The sequence below is a fragment of the Oryx dammah genome, unplaced genomic scaffold (genome assembly GCF_014754425.2).
Source record: "Oryx dammah isolate SB20612 unplaced genomic scaffold, SCBI_Odam_1.1 HiC_scaffold_13, whole genome shotgun sequence".
Classification (NCBI taxonomy): domain Eukaryota; kingdom Metazoa; phylum Chordata; class Mammalia; order Artiodactyla; family Bovidae; genus Oryx; species Oryx dammah.
This window is the reverse complement of record NW_024070197.1, coordinates 46,465,389-46,481,259: the sequence shown is the minus strand read 5'-3', so window position 1 is coordinate 46,481,259 and position 15,871 is coordinate 46,465,389. Positions and strand designations below refer to the sequence as shown.

The following is a 15,871-nucleotide window of genomic DNA, read 5'->3' as shown; positions in this document are numbered from 1 at the left end:
TATCTTGATGAAATCATGGGTATGATGTTTCGTAAAGTCCATTAAAAGACATACATAATTACCTTTATCAAAATTGCATGAACTGGGACTTCCCTGGTGGTCCAGTGGTTGAGCATCTGTCTTGCAATGCAGGAGACATGGGTTTGATCCCCAGTCGGGCCCCTAAGATACCACATGCCGCAGAGCAATAAAGCCTGTGTGCTGCAACTACGGAGCCCATGCGCCGCGCCACAGAAAAGATCTCACACGACGTAACAAAGATCCCACATACCTTGGCTAAGACCCAACACAGTCTAAATCAATAACTTTGACTTCCCTCATGGCCCAGTGGTTAAGACACCAAACTTCCGATGCAGGGGTTGCAGGTTTGACCCCTGGTCAGGGAACTAAGATCCCACATGCTGCATGGCATGGCCCAGAAAAATTTTTTAGGAAAGTAGAAATTGCCTGAACCATTTAGAATTGGGCTGCTAATCCCTCAAAGTGTCTCAGGCATCCATTGTGAGCCCCTGCTCTGGCCTACATTTTGGGCAGGACTTGCAGGGCTTGGTGTGTCCCTTGCTCCCCTCCAGGCTATGAGCTTGTTGGGAACACTAGAGCTGTGTGCCCAGCACAGTGCTTGGCCAAAAGTGGGCAGGGGAGAAGAGGTAGGCTGGGCCCCACAGCAGGGGAAGAGCCCAAGGATCCCCCTCGATGTGCCAGGGCCAGCAACACAGCCATTCTGAGGGCCCTACTCACCCTTTATACTCATCCAAATCTGCGACTCAGCAGAGAAAATTTCAATTTTCCCTGGATTTTCATGTTTCAGCCTCCAGAAAAATTGCCACTGTGGGCTTTGTTGCCTAGCTGTCAGCCCTAGATCACTGAGGCCTCCCCAGACCCACATAGAGAGGGAGGAGATTAGAGCAGCTTAGCAGGCCTGGGGAAGGCACAGAGGCAGAGGCAGCAGCAAGGGAGGCGGCCACCTGGCCTAGACCACAGTGACATGGAGGAGCCCTACGTGGCTGAGTTGGCATGACAGGATCCCCCCTGGAGCAGCCGTGGCCAGGGGCAGTCCCCTGATTTGACTTCCAAGTGACAACAAGGCAATTGATGTCCAGGCATCACTACTGGGGCATGTCATCCCCTGGTCTCTTCTCGGCATCACTGACCCTTCCTTGGGCACCCCTACCCCCTGCCCCTACCTTTGCTGTCTCAGCCTGAATGGCCTCCACCTTCTTACGCTGTAACCAGGCCCTCATCTTACCCTGCATTGTGACTGCTGTCCTAAAAAGACTTGAAAATCATCATTAACTGTATTTACTGAGCACTTACTATATGCCAGGCTCTTTTTTTATTTAATTTTATTATTAGGCATAAATGTTTTGCATGTCTTAATCCTTTTAAGCCACATGTAAACTGGCACCCCACTCTAGTACTCTTGCCTGGAAAATCCCACGGACGGAGGAGCCTGGTAGGCTGCAGTCCAGGGGGTCGCTAAGAGTCAGACACAACTGAGCGACTTCACTTTCACTTTTCACTTTCATGCATTGGAGAAGGAAATGGCAACCCACTCCAGTGTTATTGGCTGGAGAATCCCAGGGACAGGGGAGCCTGGTGGGCTGCCGTCTATGGGGTCGCACAGAGTCGGACACAACTGAAGCGACTTAGCAGCAGTAGCAGCAATGTTACCAGAAACACATTTGACAGATAAGAAGCCTGAGACTCACAGGCTGAAACAGACCTTTGGGGGCACCCAGCTACCACCCATTGTGGACACAGGGACACTGAGAACCCTGAGGTCTGAAGGAAGGACTTGCCCCAAGACAGAATCCAACAGAACCTGGAGGATGTGACTGCCTGACTCACTGGAAACCCCCCACACCAACACATACACCTTAGAGGAGACTGAGAAAGCTAATGTAATGTAAAGGGGTAAACCGAGAAAGTCCACCCACTGAAAGTGATGGATCACCCAGGAGCCTTGGCACAGTGTGCCACCCATGACATCCTGCCCACAGGGTGTCTGGGAAGAGGAGACATTGCCCCCAGCTCAGCATCCCTGAGGGTGAGGGTGCTATGCCCACAGCCGGCTGGGGGCCACTGTCCCCAGCAGGGGTGGCTACCATCTCATCTCAGTGCCGGGCACAGAGTAGGTCCTTGACATTTGCTGAATCTTCCGTGAGTGAACGAGGGACAAATGAATGTTTCAGCCAGGTCATTAGTCAGGGCTGGGTGCAGGGCTGTGAACGAGCTGTGTATTCCTTACACCTCCATTCACATTCCATCTAATCAGCACTTCAGCTGTCCTTGTTCATCCTCTTCCAAGAATGTTATTCTTGGGTTATTCTGTAAGGGTCTCCCTACAGGGACACATGCCTTAGAACTGCCTAGAGACAACTCTGAGAAGCCCCAAATTTGTGGATCCCTGGGAGTCCCCACAAGATGCCTGCCAATACCTATATGCTGGATGATTGAATAAGTGAGTGACTGAATGAATGAATGAAAGGGTACATTTCCGGTCTTGTCCTAGAGGAAGCAACTGGTAAGTGGCATGAATGACTGGGTGGATGGAAGGACGCATAAAGGAATGAAGGATGGAGGGATGGAATACTGAAGCCCCAGGGCTTGGTCTAAAGAACGCCTTCCTATCCATGGCATGAATGAGAGAATGAATGGATGGATGGATGGATGACAAAGCAAATCACAAAGAAAGTGCCAGGAGCCACTCAAGGAAGCCCCGATCAGATGGAGGCCCAGGGGCTGGCGGGTAGAGGCTCCAGCTGGCAGCTGAGGGGTTCATGAGCTTGCCCACTTGCTTGACCACCTGGGCCCAGAGGGGTCACCCCGCAGAGCCTGTCCTGTACCACCAGGTCCCTGGGGTGTTCACGCATCGTGGCAGAATGCAACTAGTTCAGTCTTCAGCGTAGCCTTCATTTGCCAGAGAGGAAGAAAGGACATGTCGGGGTGGGAAAGAGGGTGGCAGGGACGGAAGCAGAGCTCAGCGACCCAGCCTCAGCCCGAGCCCCCGAGAAAGCCACACTCAAACCAAGGAGACACTGGGAGTGGACAGGAGGGGAGAGTCGGAGGTGGGTGGGTGCGGGCCTTCTATTTATTCAGACTAGAGCAGAACAGATGAATAGCTTTAATAAAATAATGAGCTAAGAGTCCAAGCTCTTAAAGGTACAGCCTCAGCAGTGTGATCTGGGATGGGCTGAAAGGTTTGCACTTTTGTCTGGTAAAACTAGGCAAGTGAGTATCGTTGCACACAACGCACTGGGGATGAGAGAGAGTGTGTGTGTGTGTCTGTGTGTCTGTGTGTCTGTGTGCGTCTCTCCAAAACTCACCTCAAATCTCCCTACTGACCACTCACAAATAAGCGTGCCCTCCCACGAGGCACACACAGCCAAATGGCCCCCTTGTAAGTTTTTCTGGGAGGAAGTCAGGCAAGCCAAGCACACGCGGCTATCATACCTTCTCGGCCACCGCTGCCCTGTGTTTCTCCTTCCCCTGCCCAAACAGGAATTGATCACTTCCTGTTCATCTTGGGACACTCCTTGCATTCATTCATTCCTTCTCTGGATACTTACTGACATCTACTCCATCCGTGCCAGGTTGTCTCCAAGTGCTGGGGCAGCAAACACACTGGCCAAGGGGGCCTGGTTCCAGGGGCCTCAGGAGCGTGTCCAGGACGGCTCTTGAGCCAGAGAGCTAGGTTCCCAGCCCGGCTCCACCCCTGACCAGCTGTGGTGACCTGGGGTCTGTTACTGAACCTCTCTAAGCCCCACCAAAGGAGAAAGTAGACAGAGAACACCTTCTGCCTCCTCTGGCTGTGGCGAGGATTAAATCAGATAATCCAGGTTAAGCAACTCTGGCCTAGCGCCGGGCACACAGGAAATAATGCTCAGTGAATGTATCACTGTGTTGTTTCCAGATCGGAGGCAGTAAGAGCGGAGGCTGCTGGGCAGACCCCTGGTTAACCGCAGGGCTCCCCACCCACGGTGGGCCATACAGCCCACTCTCAGTTTATCCTTCCCAAGAGCATTTTTTACAATTTTCCAAATCCTCACACGCCACCCAGGGTAGAAGCCACTAACCTCCTGTGATAGAGACAGCGGGCCCCACTGTCCTACCCCTGAGCCCATCACAGAACCCAAAGACAGAAGGGCCCTCAAGGGGATCCAATTCACTCCCCACCGGCACTTCTATCCCCTCTGCCAGGTTTGGTTCCTTCCAGTGATGGGGAACTCATTCCCTTCTGAGCTTCCTTAGCAAAAAGAAATGATGTCACCATGAGCCCAAAGAGAGGGCTTGCTGACCACCTCTTGGGGACAGGAACAACAGGATCCCCGACTCCACCGTCCTCTGAGAGGAGACGGAATCGGTCCCCTGTCACATGGCAGGCATTTTTTAAAACAACATTGTAATTTACATGCATCTATTCCCTCAACAAATGTCACCAAGTGTCTACTCTGCAGCCCTGTTCCAGGGTCTGGGGACAGGGTAGAGAGCCCAACAGTCTTTGCCTACAGTGGAATGAGAGGAGGCTGACGATAAAGCAGTAAATCCATCTGTAGTAAGTCAGGCGGCACAACAAAGAAAATACGGAGCAGCGTGAGGACAGAGAATGAGGGAATGGGTGGGGTGTTACTCCAGACAGGTGGCGACACGGTGACACGTGAGCACAGACCTGGAGCAAGCAAGGAAGCGAGCCAAGGGACGTGGAGGAAGTGCATTCCGGGAGGGGGCATTAGCACGTGCAACACCCCCGAATCCTGACCGAGCTGCCTTGGGCACGTTCCAAACCTCCATCTTCCTGGATGCTAACACGAGGCTCAGAGTGAAGGCACTTGTCTGCCTTCAGAGATCACAGACCAAGCTATCCTTCCCACGGAGACCGACAGTCCAACTAGAGCACCGACTCACTGTGGGACCCGACGCTGGTCTCTCAACCTCTCTGGTCTTGGCTGCGGCAACAGCTAATCAGGGCTGAGCATCCACCCCTGAGGTCCTCCCCGGCCTGCCTCTCGGTGCCACGCGCACCCACCGTTCCCCTCTACCCACCGCACCATCCTCATGCCCGCGCCAGCAAAGCCACACAGGATTGGCACGCCTGCCAAAACGGCTATTAACCCAGTAGCCAATAATAACACATTATCCTATCAATTTGCTTCCAAAATGCTGTGTAACTGCAGAACCCAAGTTTGCCATTTCGGTAGCTTGGTTACGACACAGAGAGAAACGCGCTGGTTCCTTCCCACGGAGAACAAGTGGCTGGCCACAAGAAACAGCCGCTTCGCTTACCACCGAGGCCCCCCGCCACCCCGCCCCGCCAGCAGGCCCCACGCCAATCCATTGGGAATCACGGTCCAGTGATCCACAGTCAGAGGCTTGCCTCGGTGTCCTCTTGGCGCGTCTCCCAGTGACGGAAGAGGAGACCGATGCCTGGGAGGGGACGGCTCGAGGCCATGCTGGCCTCGTGGGTGGCAAGGTCAGGCCCAGAAGGCGGCACGCAGGCCACCTCCCAGCCGCCGGCCAGGAACCAGGGCAGGAATTGGGGCAGAGGTGAGGGCCTGGGACAGGACGGGAGCCAGCAAGCGCTCCGGCCCAAAGGGCACGCAGACCAGTGGGGATGCCGGCCAGCCTCCTTGGCAGAGACAGGGGAGCCCGGAGGCCACCGGACGGACACAGAGAAGGGCAGGGGGGCAGTGAGGAGAGCGGTGCCCGACCCGGAAATCGGGGCGCTCCCAAGAGGGCCACCCCCATCCCCACACTGCAGGACCCGACGCAGATCTGACACCCCAGCCACCAGTGCCTCTGAAGCCCTCACTTTTCTCCCCCAATCCAGGAAAAACAGCTCCCTTCTTTCTGGGTTAGATTCCACTCTGAGTGAACGTTCAGACATTCAGCTTCCCAAGGAGCCAGGAGCCTCTAAGGGGACTCTTGGCGTTCCAGTGCAGACACCAGCCTGTTTTATCCATTCTCCCCCTCCAGCCCCGCCCCTCCACTTACCTCTCCCCCCCTGCTCACCGGGACATCCCAGGATAAATTGTTTGATGCCCCCGCTCCGGGCACCCAGCGGCCGGGCAGGCGAGGGCTGGAAAAGCGCTTCCCACTGCCCCGCTGGTGACCTCAGCCCCAGGACTCATCCCCACCCTCGGCCTCAGCCGGGGAAAGGATGGGCCCAGCGTGGCTGCTCCCGCCGCCTTGGCGGGGAATCCAGCTAGTGGGGAGAGGAAGGGCCTCGGGGAGGGAGTGGGGGAGGAGACAGAGGAGGCCAAAGGCTGGGCCACTCGGCCAGATGCTGACCCAGTTGAGGGCCCCAGACCCCAGGGGCGCCCGGGGAAGCTCTGACTCTCCCGCCAGCCCTGGGATTCCTGCAGAGATGAGGGGCCGGGACAGTCCCGCTCCAGCGCTTGTCCCTGAGGCTGGGGTTAAAGGAGGAACGCGGGGCTGCCAGGACAGGGTGGGGGACAGCCCCTCAGAGGCCCTGGGTGGGGTGGGTGGGGTGCCGTCTGCGGAAAGGAGTGCTCAGCAAATGGAAACCAGGCCCCAGAAACTGGCCCAGCCACAGCGGCTGCAAGCTCCAGGGAAAACCCCACCGCTCAAGGAAAGGTGCCCCAACCCCAGAGAAAGACGTGTTAAAAAATGAAGAAGCAGGGAGGAGGCCAGGAGTTGAGGCAAGAGTGGGGGTGGCCGTCGGCTGCGTCCACACGAGCCCCCCTTTTCTATGCTCTGAGCACCTCCAGGGCTGGCCCGTTATCCTCCAAGGCCGGCTGGCCCACAAGTGCTGTAAAAAGCCAGGTCACGGAGCAGTTTTCCTCCCTTCGCCTCCCTCTGCGGCCTTCGGTCAGGTTTCCAGCAGAGCTGGGCCAGAGCTTTGTCCCGGCCCTGGAAATCAGCATCACGCTGGGACCGGCAAGCATGGATTCCCACCACACTCATTTTTCAAGATTCGGCCCTCAACACTGACTCCTCAGCCCTCATCAGTGAGAAAAGAGGTCACCGGAAGGGGGAAGGCCAGTGACGCACAGCTCCGGATGACAATTTGAAATCGGTCGGACCCCCGGGTCCTGACATCGAGAACCTGGTGTTAGTGAGATGCTGGAGAGGGTGTGAAGAAAAGGGAACCCTCCTACACTGTTGGTGGGAATGTAAACTGGTACAGATATGATGCAAAACAGCATGGACATTCCTCAAAAAACTAATACAGTTACCATATGATCCGGCAATCTTGCTCCTGGGCATATATCCAGAAAACAGCTCTGATTCAAAGATGCATGCACCCCGATGTCCACAGCAGCACCATTCACAACAGCCAAGACACAGAAACAGCCCGAGTGTCCCGCAGCAGAGCAGTGGATGAAGAAGACGTGGCTCGTGTATGTGGTGGAGTGTCACCCGGCCACACGGAAGAATGAAATAGTGACGTGCCACAACACAGATGGACTTGGAGATCAGCATACTAAGTGAAGTAAGTCAGAAAGAGCAAGACACATATCCCTTACATGCAGAGTCTAAGATATGAAATGAATGAACTTATTTACACAACAAAAACAGACTCACAGAAACAGACTCACAGACATAAAGAACAGATTTGTGGTGGCCGAAGGGTGGGAGGGATGGATTGAGAGTTTGGGATTACCAGATGCAAGCTATTATGGAGAGAATGGATAAGCGGCAAGGTCCTACTGTATAGCACAGGGAGCTATATTCCATATCCTGTGATAAACCATAATGGAAAAGAATATGAAAAAGAATATATATATACACATATACATAACCAAATCACTTTTATGTATACCAGAAACTAATACAACATGGTAAATCAACTATATTTCAAAAACAATTAAATTAAAAAAAGAGCTTGGTGTGCAGTGGCACTCAGTACAGATGTCATCCACCCGTTCATCCATTCATCTCTTCAACAGATGCTGAAGATGTGTTTAGAACACTTTGGTGCTGGAGGTGTGAGGGGAGACAACGCAGGCATAGATCCTGCCCTACGGAGTTCACAGCCTCCTGAAAGAGACAGACGTTCTCCACGTGCTGACATCTGCTATGACTGGAGAAGTCCCCAGGGCAGTGGGAGAATGGGGACTGGGGTGCAACGAGCTTCCTAAAAAAAGCAGCCTGTGCGCTGAGACCAGTAGGATGAATAAGAATCAGCCAAGGAAAGGACGCAGGGCTGAGGACAGAGGTCCAGGCAGCAGCCCCAGCACGCGCGAAGACCTAGAGGTGAAACTCAGGTCTTGGATCACTTCTACTAAATCTCAAGTTCCTCTCTCCCAGCCCTCGTGGGTGGCCCATCCCAGCAGCTCCGAACCCCCTCCCCACTTCCAGACCGGGGAGACCCCCAACTGGCACCTCTGGCAGCTAAGCCCATATCCAAGGCCTTCTCTCCCAGCTGAAGTTCTTATTTGAAATGTTTTCACATGTTTATTTTTGAAGGGGGATGGGAAGAGAAAAGGGAGTCCTGAAGGTCTTTTACTTTTCAGAAAAAAATTTAATAAATAAATAGAGCCTCAAGAAAAGGGCATGGAAAGGTCTCTGCATCTGTAACCACTGAACAAATTAAAATTAGCTCATTTAATCAGCTCCTAATGGCCTGGCTGTCCCGAGTGGGCCCTGGAACACAGCAAACTTCACAGCAGAAACGCGCGGGCCAATGTCAGTTTATCCTACAACAAAGGGATTTTCTAAATAGCGCGATCAAAACGCAGCAAAGGCAGGGGAGAGCTGGGGAGACAGAACTCGGCCCCCCAGATCTTAGTGGACCCCCACCTCCCCACTTTGTCCCTTTGAATGGAATTGTTCTCTCGGCTTTTGTTCTAATTACCCAAACATATGTGTAACTCTATTCTACAAAGTGTGTTTTAGCCAGCAGAGGAGGTTAACACTTGCCCCACCATACATTCCTGGGGCCCCCCACCGTCAACATCTCCCTCTCCCCCATTACCTCCAGCCTCCCAGGCAGGCACAAACGCACATACACACACACCTACACACACGGCAGTCACATACCCACACGGTTCTGCAAAAAGTCACACGGCACGTACAGCTCCATATACATAGTTCTATGTGTGCAGTTCTATGCACGCACAATTACGTGCACACAGTTACTCTACCACACACGCAGGCACACCGCTCTCAGGTTCCTAACAGCTGGAGGGGGCAGGCGCAGCTCACGGACCCCCAGGGAGGGCCGCTGTGCACACACCTGAGGCCCAGGCTGGTAGCAAGGACTCTTATTTCCCTGGAGTGGTTTCTCCACGTAACCTGCCACCTGGGCTAAGTCATTAGGGCAACTGAGGAAGGGGAGCAAAAGGCCAGGGAAGAGGGGCCGGGGCCAAGGGGGGAAAGGGGCTGTCTGATGCCAGGGCAAGCCTGGGCCAGCGGCCACTCCCAGACCTGGTGGCGAGGCTGGAACAAGGCTCCTCTGCCAATGCCAAGCTTATCTTCTAGCCGGCCTACACGCAGCCCTAGAGCCCTGGGTGCTCAGCCCCATGGGTCCTCAGTTAGTCTGGGTTCAGCCCTGGCTCCACCATTCACTAGCTCTGAGCCTTCACTTCCTCCTCCATAAAATGGGAAGAAGCACCAGCCCCAGGGAAATGCCATGCGGACTAAATTGGAGCGTGCACAGAACAAACTGCATCTGTGCCCCGCACAGAACAAACTGCATCAACCTTTGCTACTGCCTCCGTTATACCCAAGGGCCTGGTGACCCAGGAGGGGGTCAGACGGTGGGTTAGCGACACAACCAGAAGACAGCTCATCGTCTCGTAGTTTTCACGGTCTTACCCAACCCCAGTCCCTCGAGTGAAGGAGGGAGAATTTAAAAAAGTAAATCAAAGACATTAAACAGGGTGTAGTGAGGAGGACACGGCAGCCGCTCCAGTATTCTTGCCTGGAGAACCCCATGGACAGAGGAGCCTGACAGGCTACAGCCCACAGGGTCACAAAGAGTTGGGTCCGACTGAAGGGACTTAGCGCGCATGCAAGGAGTAAATGACCAGGACGATGGGAGTCTGGGAAGGTTCTGACTTGAACAGCAGCAACCTGGGTCCGTGCCAATGTTATCCTCAGGTCACAGAAATGGAAACCGGGCTCTCTGTGGCAAGCGGCTTGCAAACGAGTCTGCCTGGATCAAGGCCACGTCCCTGCTCCTTCCCGTGCCGACAGTTTCTGCAGAGCCTGCTCTCCAAACTGTAAAGTCCACCCAGAGGATCCATGGAGGAAACTGACACCTGAGGACCATCTCCAGCGAGCAGCTCTTGGGATGGGAGGATCGGGCCACTCAACCCACCCCAGACCCAGGAGGGCAGCCCTTCCCCACAGTGGCTCACGAAGGCCTCAATACCCCCAGACCTCCCACGTCAAGGAGAAGTGCTCATGTCACAGACTTGGAAACTGAGGCCCAGAAATGGTACAGGTGGGAGACTCAAGCTGCCACAGCTCCTAGGTGACTCCCAATGGGAGCTGAGTCTGCAAGGCTGGAGTCGTCCTAGGCTGGGACTCCTACCCTCCTTCCTGGCCCAGCCCTGACCCAGGCAGCTCCTGAGACCTGTTCTATAGGACCCCCAAAGAGTGTTCAGAAACCGGACCTCGACGTGGTTCCAGCCAGCAGGTTCCGCTGCGTTGGCAGTGGCTGTGACCAGTTCTATAGGAATCCCCATCTCCATCTGACGGGCAGGGCCCAGGCCCAGGAGACTCAGAACCACCTGAGGCAGCCTCGGCACAGGCAGCGAAACCTGGGAAACGAGCTCCGGTGCCGCCAATGCCTACAGATCCCACATCCTGCAGGCTCCCCCAGCCCTGCCCCCATCAAGCCCCAGGCCACCCAGGAGACAAGAAGCATGGGCAGTGGAGGTCAAATGCATGGGCTTGGGTTGAAGCTTGGCCCTGTCACATGCGTGCTGTGTGACCTGGGGAAAGTGACCTCCCCTCTCTGAGCCACAAACCTCAACTGTAAAATGAAGACAGTGAAAAGGGCTGCCTCCCTCCCGGACTTGAGGATGGAAGGGGATGCTGTCTGGCAAGTGTCTAGCTCAGCGTCTGCCCCCAGGCCCAGTTGGTAGCCTTTAGTAAGCTCAGGGAGTGTGGTAGGGGGAGAAATAAGCTCAGGGAATGTGGTACAGGGAAAAAAGGAGGGCCTCAAATTCGACTCGTCTCCACGGGCGTCCACAGAGCCCTAGGCCATCACACACAATGGGCAGGATAAGGGGCACCCTTCCTCTTTCAGATTCAGCAGGACAGGCGTCCCCATAGACTCAGGCTCACACTCCCCTCCAGGGTCCCTGAACCAAGCCCAGCAGGCAGCTAATGAGGCGGCCCTGAGCATGCAGCCCAGCCAGGCTGACGCAGGAGGGTGGACCCAGAGGCCCCTCAGAGAGCCCTGGGTTTCACTCTCTTACAATAAGGACTCAGAAGAAAACCACAAGGGAAAAAAGGAGTTGGCAGTCTTGCCCCCACCTGCCGCCGTGTCACACCACACGCAGAGGCCCGGCTGGTCTTGCCTCCTGCTTCTGGGCCATGCGGCCCTACACTCCCCGCCCCCGCCCTGAGCCTCGGTTTCCACTCACTGGGGCTCTGGTTTACCTCGCAGGGCCGCAGCGAGGGTCAGAGGAGAACGGAGTCCGTGTGCTGCTGCTGCTGCTGCTGCTGCATCACTTCAGTCGTGTGACACTGTGCGACCCCACAGCCAGCAGCCCACCGGGCTCCTCTGTCCACAGGATTCTCTAGGCAAGAACGCTGCAGTGGGCTGCCAGTTCCTTCTCCAGAACCCTGTGTGGATGCTCTATAAGCTGCCACCAGCAGGCCCACAGGTGGGATTACCCGGGAGGAGTGCGTGAGAGGCCAAGGGCAGGCACAACCTGCCCACCCCTCCTACACCTGGGCTGTGGCCACAGAAGTGCTAGGGCAGGGTGCTCCCTCCAGGGCCCCAAACACAGGCAGCATGCAGGCAGCGGCTGCTCCAGCTGTCTGCCTCCATCCTGGCCACCCAACATAGCACACGGCACACCGTAGGCAACTGGCCAGGGTTTTCCTAACCTTTAACCCTCGGACAACCTGCTTCTGCAAAAGAGACCAGTGCAGATGTCCACAAGGGCTGCCTGCAAAGACAGAACACGGAATCTGCGCTCATCCACACTCAGATATCACACCCCACGGGCCACGTGGCCCAGGAAGGATGGGGTGGAGGTGTCTGCCCACTCACAGGCTGCCAGGGATGCTCTTATCTGCCCAGCAGAGAAGCTCAGATGAAAAAACCATCCAGCTAGGGGGATGAAACTCTGGGCCCTGAATCCCAGGCCTGTCTCACTCTGCCCCCTGTGCCATCGGCAACAACGGCCCTCCTTTCTCTGAGACTGGGTTTCCCTGAGCGCTCCAGCTCCCCCTGCCTCAAAAGCAGTGAAACTCCGGTGACATGGCACACTGCCTCGCTCCCAGCCTAAGTAGGCTACAATTAATCTGAAGCAGGAATTTTCTTAATTGCTGGGTTTTACAACCCAAACAGAAGAGAGAAAGTACAGCTAGTTGACAACGCTGGCTTGAGGCAAGACAGTTAAAGCATCTTTTGTGTTTGGGAGGAGGAGGAGCTCTTTGAAAAGCTGGTGCGGTGTGAATGGATTGCACCTGGAGGACCAAGCTGAGGCACTGCCCCATGAGAAAAAATGTTCAATTCCCTTAGGGAGTCAGGCCAGAAACACTGGTGGGGGTGGGGGTGGGGGCGAGCATCTCAAAGGACCTCGTCTTATCGGGAGTAAAAGAGAAATGTGTAAATAAAGGGAGGTTCACCTCCAATTTTCCTAATTGCCTTCCTTAGCAGGCACATGCCCGTTCCCCACCCCGCAGCCCCTTCGGAAGGTGGTGTCAGAGCCAACAGGATTCTCACGACTAGGAAGGCCGAGCATCCTCATTAGCCGCGCTGGGCCGCTCGGGGGGCACCGGAGAAATGGTGTCAGCAGGCACCAGGCAATGCCCCTCCAACAGGAGGACGGCTGCCCCCGAGGGGAGGCGGAGGATGATGTGCGAAGGGGTTCCTTCAGGCCCAGGATCTTTCAGGGAGCTACAGAACTGGCAGCAGGCACCTCCGAAACAGACACAAACCATGGGCACGGAATCCAGCAGCCAGCCCCTGGAGCCAGCAAGAGTCAGCCCTTCCTGTGTGTCCCAAACACAAATCTACCTGCTACGGGGCATCCCACCTCCTACCCAGGTGCACCAGCCGTGCCATGAGGGACAGAGGTCGGGCAGCGCTGTTCTGTTGATGAGGTCGAAGGACAGCTCTACCCAGTGCCGACTGAGCAGGATTCTGTGTGTGAAGCCCCGTATATCTTGCACATGCTGGTCCACAATCCCCTACCCGAAACTCTTGAAGCCAGACGTGTTCCAGAATCCAGGCATCTTCAGGTTCTAGAACAGTAACAGACTGCCTTTTCCTTGGTATCTGGGAATACCTCAGAAGCAACTGAGCACACTGATATTTCTGCAGCAAAATGTAATTCACCACCATAAATTAAACTCTATAATTTAATGGTTCATATCAGCCAGGTCAAATTTTGCTGCCAAAGGAGAGGTGGTTGTTGTTGATGTTCCGTCGCTAAGTCGTGTCTGATTCTGTGACCCCATCTACGCTAGGCTTCCCTGTCCTTCACTCCAGCAGTTTGCTCAAACTCATGTCCATCGAGTCAGTGATGCCATCCAACATCTCATCCCCTATCGTCCCTGTCTCCTCCTGCCTTCAATCTTCCCCAGCATCAGGGTCTTTTCCAATGAGTCAGCTCTTTGTATCAAGTGGCCAACATATTGGAGTTTCAGCTTCAGTATGAGTCCTTCCAATGAAGATTCAGGGTTGATTGATTTCCTTTAGGATCAACTGGTTTGATCTCCTTGCTGTCCAAGGGACTCTCAAGAGTCTTCTCCAGCACCACCATTCAAAAGCATCAGTTCCTCAGTGTTTAGCCTTCTTTATGGTTCAACTCTTATATCCATACATGACTACAGGAAAAACCATAGCTTTGACTAGATAGACCAAAAACTTCTGGTTTCAGGCTTTCTGGAATTCAGAATAGTGAGTAAGGGATTCAGGACCTATACTATACAGTCCATGGAATTCTCTGGGCCAGAATACTAGATTGGGTAGCTGTTCCCTTCTCTAGGGGGTCTTCCCAACCCAGGGATTGAGCCCAGGTCTCCAGCATTGAGGGCAGATTCTTTACCAGCTGTCTTTAATCTTCTTAGGGACACTGTTGGGAAGAATCCGCTGCCATTCCTCCTTTCCAGAAGAGGAAAGAGAAGCACAGGGAAGTTAGGAGTAATTTCCCCACAGTGCCGGAGCACATAAGTGGGGGAGCCCCCGGCCGCCTGGCCTGAGGGTCTGCGCTCTCCACCCCAGGAAGTCCTGACCAAAGTACTGAATCACAGTTTAAAAGCTTCCTAAAGAAAAAAAAACACTCAAGCATATGTGAATGTCCTGTCGACCCCACTACATGTGCAGTATTTGGGCTACCCCACCAGGAGGCGCCCTACCTAGAGGCTATCCAGACCCTGAGGGTATCCCACCTGCCAGGGTCCTTGCTGGAGCCCGGAAACCCAGGGTAGGTTTCCACCAGCAGGTGAGACTCCCCACCCTGCCCTGGTGCCCAGGTAATTACTCCCCACCTGAAACATTCTGCACGGATCATTTTACCTACAGCAAACATGCTAATCACATCTCCTGTCTAGGAGAAATGGGTCACAGGGTAATCCCATTTGACAGAGACCAGGGTTTCTGGGTCCAGAAGATCCCCTAGAGGAGGAAATGGCAACCCACTCTAGCATTCTTGCCTGGAGAAACCCATGGACAGAGGAGCCTGGTGGGCACAGCCCACGGTGTCAAAAAGAGTCGGACACGACTGAAGAGACTGAGCACAGAAAACTACAAGGGCTTCCAGCTGGACTCCCAGAGGGCAGGGACCCCGTCTCTTCAAAAGACGTGCGAGCCCCACAGCTCCCGAGGTAGAGCCCTGGTTGTCTCTGGCTTCTCTTCCTTGGCAATTTTCTTCAGCGGCAGGGAAAGATTGCTGTATAAGCAAAATCCTGATGCCCTATTACCAAATAATTACATGATAATTTCATAGGCATTAAGACACTCCCACCGGTGCAAGCCATGGTGTCCAGCCCGAACAGAAGCCGCCCTGGACAGTGAGTGCTTGTTAAAGAGAACTCCAGCGTCGAGAAAGACCCCCAGCTGCAGTGCTGGCCCGTTCTTTCTCTGCTCTGATTTCTAATTAAAAATTAAAGCAGGCACCTTTCTTCAGAAATCCAATTAGAGAGAAGCATCAAACTGATGGGCCAAAGCAAGCACATGTGTGCAAATACACATGGGGACACGCGTGTGTACTTGCACATGCACGTGCAGGACCAACCCTCCTTCCTGCCTCAGCAGCAAATCCCAATCCAGCCTTCTGTTCAGTCAGCACGGATGGTGGGAGTGGTGGTGGTTTAATCGCCAAGTCATGTCCAACTCTTGTGACCCCATGGCTGTAGCTGCCTGGCTCCTCTGTCCATGGGATTCTCCAGGCAGGAGGACTCACCAGTTTCTGGGCACAGCACATGACCACGAGGAACCAACCCCGAGCCCGTGCCTTCAGGAGCATATTCTTTAAAGGAGACTGAGGGAAGGGCGCGAGACAAGGGGGACTACAGCGGACCACAAAAAGGGTGTCATCAGGCGGAAGTCAGGTCTGGCTGGCCGACCATGAACGCCACCACGGGGCAGAGAAGACCTCAGGCTGGGTCTTAATTTATGGGGAAAAAAATAAAAAGCCAAGGGGCAGGTAGACAGAACATTCTGGGCAGAGGAAATAACAAGGGCAAGAAAGACAGCTGGCATGAGAATGGAAGCTAT

At 54.5% G+C, this 15,871-nt stretch overlaps 1 protein-coding gene across 2 annotated transcripts in view; it reads right to left on the bottom strand.

Moving 5' to 3' along the window:
* ZNF423 (zinc finger protein 423) overlaps window positions 1–15,871 on the bottom strand; it is a 342,911-nt gene that overhangs the window by 164,469 nt on the left and 162,571 nt on the right. The window contains exon 1 of one of the 2 annotated variants that reach the window (XM_040253474.1): window positions 5,992–6,186. The exons of the other annotated variant lie outside the window; for it this stretch is intronic. The gene's annotated coding sequence lies outside the window, so the exon portion shown is untranslated. Of the gene's footprint in view, window positions 1–5,991; window positions 6,187–15,871 lie in introns of those variants that run through there. 2 annotated transcript variants of the gene reach the window in all.